Source organism: Manacus vitellinus, unplaced genomic scaffold (assembly GCF_001715985.3).
Source record: "Manacus vitellinus isolate BGI_N305 unplaced genomic scaffold, ASM171598v3 scaffold_46_pilon, whole genome shotgun sequence".
NCBI lineage: Eukaryota > Metazoa > Chordata > Aves > Passeriformes > Pipridae > Manacus > Manacus vitellinus.
In genome coordinates this window covers 1,497,953-1,510,422 of record NW_021940578.1, presented here as the reverse complement: position 1 = coordinate 1,510,422, position 12,470 = coordinate 1,497,953, and the positions used below count along the sequence as shown (strand labels likewise).

Below are 12,470 nucleotides of genomic sequence, written 5' to 3'. Positions count from 1 at the left end.
ATTTCACAGCAATTCATAGTGATGGTTCAGTGTTTAATTGGGAAGAAGTGTTTATGTGCAAAAGCTACACCAAAAAAAAAAAGCTACAGGGAGGGGATCATTAGACAGCTCCAGAAATACTGCCTGGAATTAAGGTAGATTCCAGTTGCAGTACAAATTTCCAAAGGTTTCTAGTTTTGTCATCTTAGCCTGACATTCCTTGCTGCACACCCCGAGAACCGGTGGGTGAGGATGAGCAGAATGCCTTGAGAAGGGTTCCTGAGTACACATGGACAGGGCAAAGGGAGCCTGGAGAGGGTTTGTTCCCTCCTCCTCCCTGGGTCTAGGAACCCTTCCATATGCTGTGTTCTATTTATTATTTCTGCATTGCATCAGGAGGGAAATATTCACACTGAGCCACAGGGATTAAAGACTGAAGCTCTAGAGCAGTCGGATCACATCCGTCATATCCAGCTGTTTTCAATTCCAACACCTCACACCTGCTTTTATTTATTATTCCTGGGCTAGACAAGACAGGGCTCATTTTTCAGTCCTTACAAGCTTTCTTAGGAAAGACACAAATCAGCCTATTCCTTCCCCTTGTGCCTCTGCAAGAGAACATTAAAGCAAAGCCCTGACACAGCGAGGACCTGACCCACAGGAGCCACTCACACCCCAGGCTGGACAGCTCCCTGTCCTCTCCCATGGGGACAACATCCCAGTGGAACAGGAACACCATCAGCCACAAAACTCTGTGTTAGCACAGCCCCTGAACCCCCCTCACTCCCACAGATTTCAGCTGCCTTGTCTTCACTTGCACTGGAAATGGAGAGGTTTGGGTGCTGGTGAATCCTTCATGCAATACTTTAAGCAGCAGGTTCCCACTTTTGCTCACTTCCAGCTTCCATCCCAGGGAGCCTGTTTGCTGGCAACCCCTCTGAATTGCCTTCCTGTTCCCTTTCAGGAGATCACACTGCCCAGGCATTTCATTGTCCTTTATTATGGAGTCATTTTTCCAGAAAGGGACCCAGAAATTGTTCCTTTTCACTTCTCTCTCGTGCCACAGGCCAGTCCTACATTAGGAACTTTCTAATTAACTGCACTTAACTCACCAGACTTCCTTGTACTTCCTGCACAAACACTTCCCCGAGTGCTTCCTCTCCCACCCCTGGCACAGCAGGTTATTGTTTGATGGAGCAAACTTGCATCTTGTTTGCAATTCACTCACCTCGTCTTTTGCGTCAGCCAAGCACACAGAAAGCCTTCCCACACCAAATCAAAACAGGCCCTTAAGTTCATCAAACATTTGAAATTCTTGCATGAAATTTAGCACTGAAACACAAAGAGTTATCATCTGTAATAAAACACATCAGGAGATGCTGAACATGCTTTAAAAGGCAACTCTGCCACGTTGCTCTTTGAAAAATCAAGGATACTCCACAAGAAGAACAACTGTCGGTCTGAATTCAAACCCAGAGGGATTCACTGAAATTTGGACAGCATGGAACAGAACATACCTATGGCTGCCACAATCCCCACGTGCTGTACAGTTCCCCAGTTTGGGGAGCAGTAATGCCACTCCCCAGACAGACACCGAGGCAATTGCCCACGATACAATGTTAAAAAAAAAATAGCTTGTACGTTTTGCAGTAGCATCAAGTCTCTATTCAAGTGTAAAAAAATTAATTGACTCCATCTGTATTGGCCTAATGACTGATTAAATGACTAATCACGGAAGTCTTAATTAAAATCATTTTTCTGTACAGAAGAGGATGGAGGGAGGAAGGCAATCATTAATGTGTTCTAATGCATGTCACATTCCATTTGTGCCTGTTCCTAACAGCCAGCAGATGAGTAATCACTCACAAGGTCATCCTGCAAACTTTCTGCTCACATCCCACTGATGGCAGCGGGCTCAGCTGGGCTCTGCTCCTTCCCAAGCACAGGGCAGGTAACTAATGTTGCTCAGCACAAATGACACAGGGAGCTGACATTTCCTCTCCCAGCCCAGATCCACACACCACTTCCATGTTCTTTGTGGACTGACAGGGATCTCCCTCACACTGAAATTCCACAATATGCCAGGAATTTTTCCTGCATGAATAAAATGACCAGGCAACTAAAAGAATCCTTTTCAAGTAAAGCAGGAGGGCCGTGGGACACTTATTTTAAGTTTTATTTGCCAGCCACCTGACGACCCTGATGCATAGTGACCTCTGCTATGGAAAAACAACAAGAGCTGCTTCCACCTCAACAGCTGAGAGGGAGCTATTTAAAACAATGTATTAAAATGTCTAACGGAATAAAGAAGTGTGTCTTGAGGTTAGAGGAACCAGCTTTCCACTGGCATGTAACTCATCCACAGCACCTCCACTTTGTGATGAAACATTGCACATGAAATATTAAAGTCCAGAGTACAAAGTGTAACACAAAATGTTTTGTTTGCTGCCTGCTGTCCTGAAATTGTAGAAATCTTTATTTGCAGCCACAGCAGGTCTGTGTGGCATTGGCTGCAACAGCTCTGCATATCCCAGGTGACAACACACTATCATGTATAAAACAAGGCTTTTTATAAAGCTAAAATCAAATGCTTCAGTGGGGAAAAAGAAGATGGTACAGCCCTGTCATATATCAACAAATGCCCAATTCTACAACTTTCCTGTCCTTCAAATTCCTGAATTCAAATCTGCAGCACTGGTGTGAGCTGCAGTTGCACAATTAGGGGCCAAGTAAGTTCCAGTCCTTCTAAAACAATGGAACCAACTTTTAGTACTAAGACCCTTCAACTACTGCTTTTCCTAACCAGAAGCATTCCCAGCAACAGTCCTGGTAAGGAAGATCTCTGCAGTGACACTGAAAATTCACATCCTCCTGTGTTATCCTGCTTTAACAAGTACCCAGCTGACTGAAAATAGGGCTCAGAATATGGAGGGACAAAAGGGACAAAAAAGATGGAAAGAATCTTAAGACATTACATGACTCTGTAATGTCCATTTTCCCCTTTTGGCCTCATTAAGTACTACCCTGGCTAAACCAGTCAAAGTCACAGAAAAATAAATCTACATCAACCAGCTTCATCCAGATTTCAGTTAAATACAAATTTCAACTATTCTGAATTAATCATAACACAATCTTGACCCTACTTACCACATAACAGAAGAAAACAAAAATATGTGACAACAAATCTCTGCTTGCAGTAACTGTCAGTGTCACATATGAAAGAAGTTCATTTTACTAATAAAGGAAATGGAATTGAGTGATAGATTTAAAATTAAATTCAGCTATTCTATAAATGTCACTCAGAGTTTTAAGGTGGCTCTCAAGGCTTAAAACCAGCACTGAGACTCAAATGTGCCACTCTCTGGGCTTCTGGGGAATTAATGGAGCTCAGTTTTATCTTCATCTGAAGACACATACGCTTAAAACAACCACAAAATCCATCACCACGGCACCAGAACACGCCAAAATAAACAGCATACAGATGGCACAGGAAATCTTTCAAAACCTGAAGATATTTTAATGGAATAATTCAACACAATCTGCACTACTCTGCTAATGCAAATGAAAACTTGCACAACTACCTAAATTACAGGGTGGTGTGCCATTCTTAATCTTCTCAGAAATGTAGGAGTTCCTGTTTCAATCATTTCTATTGTTTGAAATACACACTGTGATAATGGAGCCACTGCGGGCAGGGGCTGATTGGGGGTGAAGCTAATTAATAACTCGGTGTGTGCCCTGCTGTGGGTTGGATGGGATCAGCAGAGGTGAGATCCACGGTGAGACACCTGCCAGTGACCTGTCTGAGACTCAGCACTGGGCTTTTCCTGCACACGGTGAGCATTGCTGCTATTCCTGGTCTTTAATTGGAGAAAATACGTAAAAGTCAAGTACTCCTAGAGCCTCTTGGGTACCTGAACCCTCCTCAGCACACAAGGACATATCCCTCACATCACAGGATGGATGGAAGTCCATCTAAGAATTAGGATCTTGATGAAAAACGGACTTTGGACTTCTTTGTGTTTCAAGCACTAAAACAAGCACTAAAATGTCTTATGCCCAAAGACAGACCACACAAGATGGTGTCTTATATGAAGGCATCTCCAGCTATTCTAGATCCATAAATCTGGGAATTTGCAACTCCTTAGGCCACTTAATAGGATAAGCAAACCAGGTTCAGACTGAGGGATTGGAATGCAGCCACGTGAGACCATTCAAGTTTAAAAAAACCCCAGTCTACACTGGATTGCCTGGTCACACTGCAAGAGTGAGGGACACGCTGCATGTGGTAAATGGAACTTCTTTTGATGTGCTTTAAATAGTTCATAAATCACAGACTGGTTTGGGCTGGAAGGGATCTTAAAGACCATCCAGTTCCACCCCCTTGCCATGGGCAGGGACACCTCCCACTAGCCTGGGTTCCACACCTCTGATTTCTGTGGTCAGCCAGTGCACATTGTCCTGTCTGCTGTGGCCTGAACATGACTTCTCATGGTGGTTAAAGGTGAGAAAACACCTTGTCTGCTCCAGAGAAACTACTGCACCTCAGTGGGGCAGGGGCATGGGATCACCATGTCTGCTCACGGCAGCGAGTGCCACCGTCACGGTTTGGAGCTTTGCTGAACCAGTGACAAAGGTGACAATCAGTCACCAGGGCAGACCTGCCCAAGGCAGCATTTTAAGAGCTTGTAACTACTGCACAGCAAAGAAATTAAAGCAAACACTGAACAAGTTTCCAGTAATAACAGGCTGTAGTAAAAGTCACGTTCATCACAACCCAAGTAATGGGAAAGTTAAACAACACCTTCCTCTGAACTGCTGCATCTCCCACCCGTGCCAGAGGATCTCCACCTCCCTGCTCACTGTGTCAGCTGAGAAATGCAAATGAGCCCTGCCCTACTCCTCTGTTTGTTTTGTACAGTGAGCACAATTTCTGCCTGAGTCCAACTGTATTTCCATCCTCTTTGTGCCACACAAACCTCATTTACCAGTCATTCTTCTCCCCGTGAAGAGATCCATAATGAGGAGTCTTTCTGCCATTGCCCTGCTCCTCTGAGTCAGGAGTTTTCATTTCCCCCCAGTCCTTGCTGCTGTGGCTGCAGTTTCATTGCCTGCCATCTCCCACCACAGCCCTGCTGGGAGCACATCTGGGGCTGGGGCAGGGAAGGAGCCAGGATTGCTCTCGGAGCTGTTCATCGATTAAACAGTTACTGAAAACCAGAGGCTTTATTTACTGTGCTCTCAGATGGCACTCATAAAAAGGAAGGTTTATTCACTCCACTTGAAATGACAGTTTACTCTTGTTAGTTTATCCAGTTAGTTAATTCTTGCCTATCAAACAGAAAAAATGTAACACTGGTGTTGTTTTCAAACAGTGAAAGCACATCAGTGACGCACTGAAAATCTACAGCTGGGGGTAACTTCTCATCCATTAACACCACAGAGGGTCAGAATATACTTTCAACACCTAATTCCACCCCAGACTTTCAGTAAACTCAGACTGATGTTTTTTGGTGGTTTATTTTTGCAGAGAGCAAAGATTTTCTGTGCTTGCATAAACAATAATTATTGCATTGCCATAGCTCAACCCACCATTTCAAAACTTGACTAACACAGTAAGCAGAGAAGTTTTTCCTCTCTAGGTAATTATTTTCTTTTTAACTGTATGCATCCTATGAAATGCAATTATGGAGGTTTGTTTAAACACACCAGTTTCCAAGTGGCAACTTTGGATGTAATGGCAAGGTTAGGTGTAGTCATCAGAGCAGACTGCAAAACTTGGCTGGAAAAGTTTTCCTACCCGAAAAACCAGGCAAAGTAGATTTGATGGCAATAATAAAAGTGTAGTGAGCCCCCCCACCTACGTCATTAGGAAGATCTAATAACACAAAAAAAGCACTTCAAAAAGCTATCCAACCACCAAAACCCCACCACCAACCACTCTCCAAAGTTAAGGGCTGAAAACCGTTCTTGCAAGCACAAGCCAAGGCTATGAGGGAATAAAAGGTGTACTGGCATAAAATGTGATAAAAGAGGGGTCAGGGAACCAAAAAGCAGGGCCCTTGTCCAGGAGGGGGGGATTGCAGGGCTCAAACCTGCCCTGGGCAGGAGCAGCCCCCAGCTGAGCAGCACAGTCCTGGTTCACACGTACCTGCTGCCTTCCCTCCTCCCCTGCGAGACTGTCATCCTCAGCTTTCTCAGCAGATCTCCTGCCACTTGGCTTTTTGCCTCCTTTCTGCAGGGGAAAAAAAAAAAAAAAGAAGTATTTCTGTAGTGCTTCGGGAAAGTGCCAAAACTGGTGTAATTTATGATGTGCTAGTGTTTTCCTTTGCATTTGTAACTTAAGAACAAATGCAAAATCATCAGCACTTGACTATGCTGGGGTTTGATTTACATATATTAAGATTCTCTCGTGATTTCCTATTATTTATTTCTGTAAGCAAAATTAGATCCTGGTCACTAAAACTATCAGCATCCCCTGCAGTGAAAAGACAAAAGCCAGAATGTACAACTCAACAGTCAAAAGAATTTGAAACCAGAAGCTGGAACAAATTGTCTGATCTGAAACTCTCATCTGCTCTTCCCTTTTGGAACATTCTCACTGGGAGTGAAGCAAACAGTTATCTATAAATAGTAAATAGTTATCTGTACCTGAACTTTGGGAATGGGCACATCCTACTTTCTCAGTTCAAACAATAGGATCTAGGCTTTTCCCCAGAATTTTCCCAATACAGCTTCAGTTTGTAGAACAGGTTATTTTCTGGACTATTTCCAGGAATTAGATGCCTACACTATTGTTTTCCTCATTTTAATGTATTGTATCCATGCAAATATGGAATTTTACATTAAGGCTGAAGAGTGAAAAGAAGGGTTGTGTTCCCCCTGCAGTTCTTTATCCCACCTAGGAGACCTTAAATAAGGACTTTCCAGCTGGGAATGCTGCAGTTCTCTCCACAGGGCTGTAACTTTATCATTATAAGGTGTGATAAAAGTTAAGTCTTTGCCTCTGCAAGGACATTAAATAACATCTTTCTCTCCATTAGCTTTTGCTGTAGTAGCAGTATTTATTCTCTGGGCAATGAGTGAGAACCACACTCCTTCCAGGATAACTCCAGGCTCTTAATGCACCAACAGTTTCAGAAAGGTTCCTGTGTCACTAAATTTAATGTGGGTTCAATATTATTATATTGTTAATTGATAGCTCTTGTGCCACACACAGTTTCAAAGGAAATGTTTAAGAGCCTCTTAAACATCAGTGAAGTCCTACGTTTGGATAATCCATTTACTGAAAGAATTCTTCATGCCAGTCTTCAGCTGAAATAATCTCACAATAAGCAGCTGTTCAAAGAGAGGTGTTTAAAATCAATGGTTTCAAGGTGCCTGACAGGATTTCACATCAGCCATCTCAAATTTACACACCTACAGTGGTATTTCTGTGCTCCCACATTACTGGTAACGTGGCACAGGAAGGTTTAGGCAGCAAATGGCACAGCCTTGTGCCAGGCATTAAAATAAATTCCAGTTTCACAGGCTTTCAAGCGAAGCTAAAGCATCTAAATCAGAGAATCACTCCTTAAGTCCCCCCTTCATGTTAATTTTAATTACAACAATTACTGCTGCCGGCAAGACAAAGCTCCTGTGCCCCCTCTGAGGGCTGAGTGCCAGCACAACGACTCCTTCCATAACCACCCTTCAGGAGAGGGCAGCTTGACCTCTCTGGGAGCGAAATATCAATTAATTATCTTTTTACAGCCGATTCAATTACAGCACACGAGTCACTTGTGCAGGACATCAAGCCCGGAGCTGGGGGTGGGAGGGGGAAGGAAGGAGAAAGCCCTGGCAGGGAAGAGCCCTCAGAAGGGCTGGGGGGCTGTGACCCCACAGAGGCAGGGAAATGTTTGTTCACATCCCACAGAGAGTTATTCTCTGGCTGTAGCAGGGGAAATGCTGCAAGATCATCCTCGTTTAACTCAAGTTTTTTAAAAATACAGGGTTATTGGTCCTAAGGGGTGATAGCCATTTCATTTAAAGGTGACCAGACACACTGCATTAGTCTTTAATGCTGGAGTCAATTCACCAAAGAGATTTGTTCATTAAGGAGGGGGGGGAAGGAGATAAAAGATGATCTATTCAGCAGAAAACAAAATATATTTAACTTTTGTTAAATAAAGTACTATTAACTCAAGTTGCTGAGGACTATTTCACTACTGGACTGATGCCAAAGAAAATTATCAAGTGTGATACATCCCAATAATGCACTCAGCAGAACAGTGGTATAGAAGCAAACATGCTTTAAAATTTATGATCCCATTAGCATTGCTGCAGAGGCCAAATTCTGAGAGCACAAATAAACACATCAGGACATGCAAAAAGTGCAAGAGTGTGCATGCAAACACCCCCCAAACGTGACTCTATTTCATTTATAGCTTTGGCAAAGTGAAAAGGGGAGGTGGGTGCCAGGCCTTTCTTGCAGGCCACAAGGGACAGGACAAGAGGAAACAGCCTCGAGTTGGGCCAGGGGGAGTTTTAATACAATCCTTGGAAATTAAAATTGAATTCTACTGGTTTTGATTAAAAAAAATATTATCTTACAGTGAAGATTATAAGAATCTTCTATTTTTGACCCTAAATTTCCCTTTTTCCTCTGTATAGTAACTTCAGTTCACCAAAGATTTTTCTTGTGAGAATGACTCTCATCCATATTAAAGCATTCTGTGGAAACAAAGACTTCACTCAGGGGGAGGGTTCATCAAACCCACTAAAATTATAATCATTTAATAAATGTAATGACTGCTCTGTATTTAAAATATTTTCCCAGGCAGTACTTTAGCATATTGTGTATTCCAAACAAACTGCTGTTGCATAATCATTAACTCTGCCCCACGTAGATCTTACAAAGAGTGTAATGAAGATTCCAGCAAAGTGAAGGATGTTGAGTTTTCCTATGGATTGCAAACACACCCATGTGCCCACTGAGATCCCAGGACAGTCTGGTTGGAGTTGCTGGAAGGACAAGCAGGGCTGTTGTCTCATCCTGAGGGCAGCAGGGCTGAAGGAAACGTGTCCAGTGTCACCCACAGGGTCTGGGCTCTGAGCACAAACCCTCCTTTTCCCTCCATTCCCACTGGGTTGGGATGTTCCACCAAACTACTTCCAGGGACTACCAGACAAGAATTCCCACAAACACCTAAACCCCGGGGGACTTCTCAAAACTGCACAGTAACTCTTGAATCAGAATCTGCCCAGCGAGGAGTGATTTAAACAGTGAGTCTGGAAAACCCCCTTGGAAATGAGGGGAAGAATTCTCCCCCCTCTTTTCCTTATTGCAGATATGATGTCAGGTTATCTTTGGTTACCAGATTTATGTTTTTAAGTGTTCTCCAGCGCAGTTTGAAGGGAATTGTCTGAGCCATCCCTGCTGCCCAGAGACAATTCCAGAGCTGCAGTTCCAGCACCTGCACTGCATTCACTGCACTGACATTCCCAAGGGGCCGGGGCAGATTCCCCACTGACAACAATTAGCATCAAAATGTTCCCCAGTGCAGAGCTGTGGGTGGGAATTACAAAAGGTTAACAGACTAAATATAAAAATCTTTTTGAATATAAAATCAATGCGCTTTGTTACCGAAATCTGGGTACTGTAATTTAACCAAAATAGGGATTAGAGTCCCTGGCAATCTTCCATGTGTGTGAGCTGGGCTTTTCTTTGAGCAAAATGCTAAACAGCCAGTCTGAAAGTCTGAAACAAAACAACCCAAAGACCCAAAAGAAAGCATTCTATACTTCTTTTTCTTTAAAATTTTCTTAAGCTCAGCACCAAAAGGAACCCCACACCTACCAGGGCTCACAGTGGTCCTGTTATATGGGCAGACTCAAACTCTCCAATTGTTTTATTGCATGATTCAGAGAGGGACATATTTAGAGAGGTCAAAATCAGCCAGGAGTTCCTGGACTCTGCTGAACTCTAATAATGTCACAAATTATGTGGCCACTATTGCAACCCAGGGCTGCCAGGGGCTGGCCAGAATTGCTGCTTTTTACCCACAGCTCTGTGGGGCTCCCAGTGTGTACCAGGTGTCCGAGGGGTGGGATCCCAGCTGGAGGAACTCGGGTGTTTTCCACTAACCAGCCCCAGCACATTTATCCACGTTCACACACACATCTGGGGCACTGACCCCTCAGCCACAGGATCACCATATTAAGGATTTCAGAAGAGCAGGTAGAAGAGAGAATAAACTCTCTGCACAGACAGAGGGTTAATCACTCACTGAGGTCTTTTCCAACCTCAACGACTCTGTGATTCCCTTTGCCCTCACCCAGCAGAACGTATGAAATGTCACATTAAAAGTAATCTGATTTTGCAGCAATTCTTTATTTATCACTGCCTGCAGGACAGAGGGGGCAGAGGCAAAACCTTTTTTTCAGCAGAATATTTGTCTGTAGTGGAAATTACTACCAAGTCTTCAAAGAAGACTCTGATGATCCTCAGGCTACTTCTAGTGATGATGTCAAGAGTTTTAGCACCAAGGGCTTCAGTGGAGACGCAGGAAACACGTCTGGGGAAGTGGCTTTGAAGCTGGCTCAGAGGGGCTGACACAAAATACAAAATAAATCACGTTAAGGCTTGATCAGGGAAATGCAGATGTCAAAGGTAAAACCCCTACACTTCAGCCATGAGCAGGTTCAGGTCCTCAACAATGAACCAAAGAAAAGTAAAAGCAGCAATTCTAACAGAAAAAAAAGAGTGATCCCCAATATGTTTGGAAAATCCAGTACTCAGGACTTTTCATTTTGTTTTTAAACATACTTATTTGCTGTTGCTTCCAGCTATGGACATGATCATCTAAGAAGCACAATCTTATTTCTGGTAACAAATCCTTAGTTGAGTAAGAACCCCCCCATCATTCCTGGCACCATGAAAACAATGTTCCTGCCTGTTCCCCAACAGCACAAACACGCATGGGACTGACCTGTGGCATTCTCCTTTAAGATGTTCTCCTCTTGGAAACACAAGTGGTGAGTCAGTTGTTATGGTAACTATTTTTCTTTTTTTTTGACTAACATATGACAGCCTGTGTGTCATCTGATGCTGTTCCTGAATTCAATTACACATCCACTTTTGTCAAATAGTCTAAAAAGGGCTTCTTGGATGAAGGAATAGCGGGGAGAAAACAGGACATTTTCGCCCAGGCACACGGTTTTAATCCATTAAAACACTGATTATGTGATTAAATTTATGGGTCCAGTCAACTTTTTGTTAGCTCAGAGCTACGACACGATGATGTGAAGAGCAGCCCTTTTTTGTGCCCTTTTTTGTTCCCTTTTTTGTCAAACAAACTGCCTACAATTCCATGAGCTCCACTCTGGGAAATGCAGCCTGGTGTGCCTTGTGTCCTGCTCAGCCAGTCATTTTAAGGTGGGTCTGTCTGAGCTGTTGGTCCTTCTGCTTCAATGACCAACTAAAAGGAGCAGCTGCTGCATCCCCTGAGTGGGTTTGGTTCCCCACTCAGGTCCAGTGTTATCAGTCATAAACACTGATATTACAGCATATAACTGATGCTGGGATCCTCACAACTGTGAGAGGAGGGAATCCATTCCCTGGGAATGAACCCTCGCAGAAGGACCTCAATGAGATGAATTTTTAGTGAAACTTGGTGGAGTCAGAGGGTGAAGGATGAAAAAGCACCAAATAGTGATCATTTGGAATTAGATGGTGGAACACTTAAGGCCAAGCACTTGGACCTAAAAACAGGAGGAGCCAAAACCCAAACTTTTTACAGCTCCAGCCTTCTGCACAGGGACCCAGGGAGATGTTTGAGTTGGCCTCATCCCCCAGCTCCGTGCGCTCCCAGCCCTGGTTTCAATTGAAAGCTTGTTCCTGAGTCCTGTAAATTCCCGTCAATTTAAGACCTGTTGGACAATAACGTTCCTCAGTCCAGAAATATGAAAAATATTTCAGCTGATGCAGCAGAAATGTGATGATACAGAGCAAATGGAAACCAGAGGCACTACAGAGATCTGGACCAGCAGCAGCATTATGTCACTGCTATCAGTGCCCAGGAATTGTTTTCTTTATTGCCCTGGGATATCTCGTAATAACATCAGGAACATGGAGGAGAACGTTCCCCACCAGGCACGCACTGCTTCCATCAGAGGGGCAAACTGAAACAGCCGAGGGGAAACTGCTGCTCTGAGCCCATCCAATCCTACTTTAGGCAGTCCTTAATACCTTTTCTAAAAGGTCTTGGAGAATAATTAATGCCTTAACAGAAAAGTCCTAATATTTAAAGCAAACCACAGTTTCTACATTTTCTCTGCAATGTCATCTTTCCAAAAACACCAAAATGCCTCCTCCTGAAGTGCTCTTTTTCTGTTGCAACATATGGTGCCCCATCCAGAGAGTCACAAGATATTTTGCTTCTAATTGATTAAACTCATGAGTCACAGACAGGATTTGCACTGGGATTGGAAAAAGCACCCCCTTGTTTCTC

At 43.5% G+C, this 12,470-nt stretch overlaps 1 long non-coding RNA gene across 1 annotated transcript in view; it reads right to left on the bottom strand.

Moving 5' to 3' along the window:
• The window catches only part of LOC108640865, an 87,518-nt gene that overhangs the window by 65,289 nt on the left and 9,759 nt on the right, over nt 1-12,470 (bottom strand). The window contains exon 3 of the long non-coding RNA XR_001921556.1: nt 6,131-6,214. This is a non-coding gene — a long non-coding RNA (uncharacterized LOC108640865). The remainder of the gene's footprint in view (nt 1-6,130; nt 6,215-12,470) is intronic.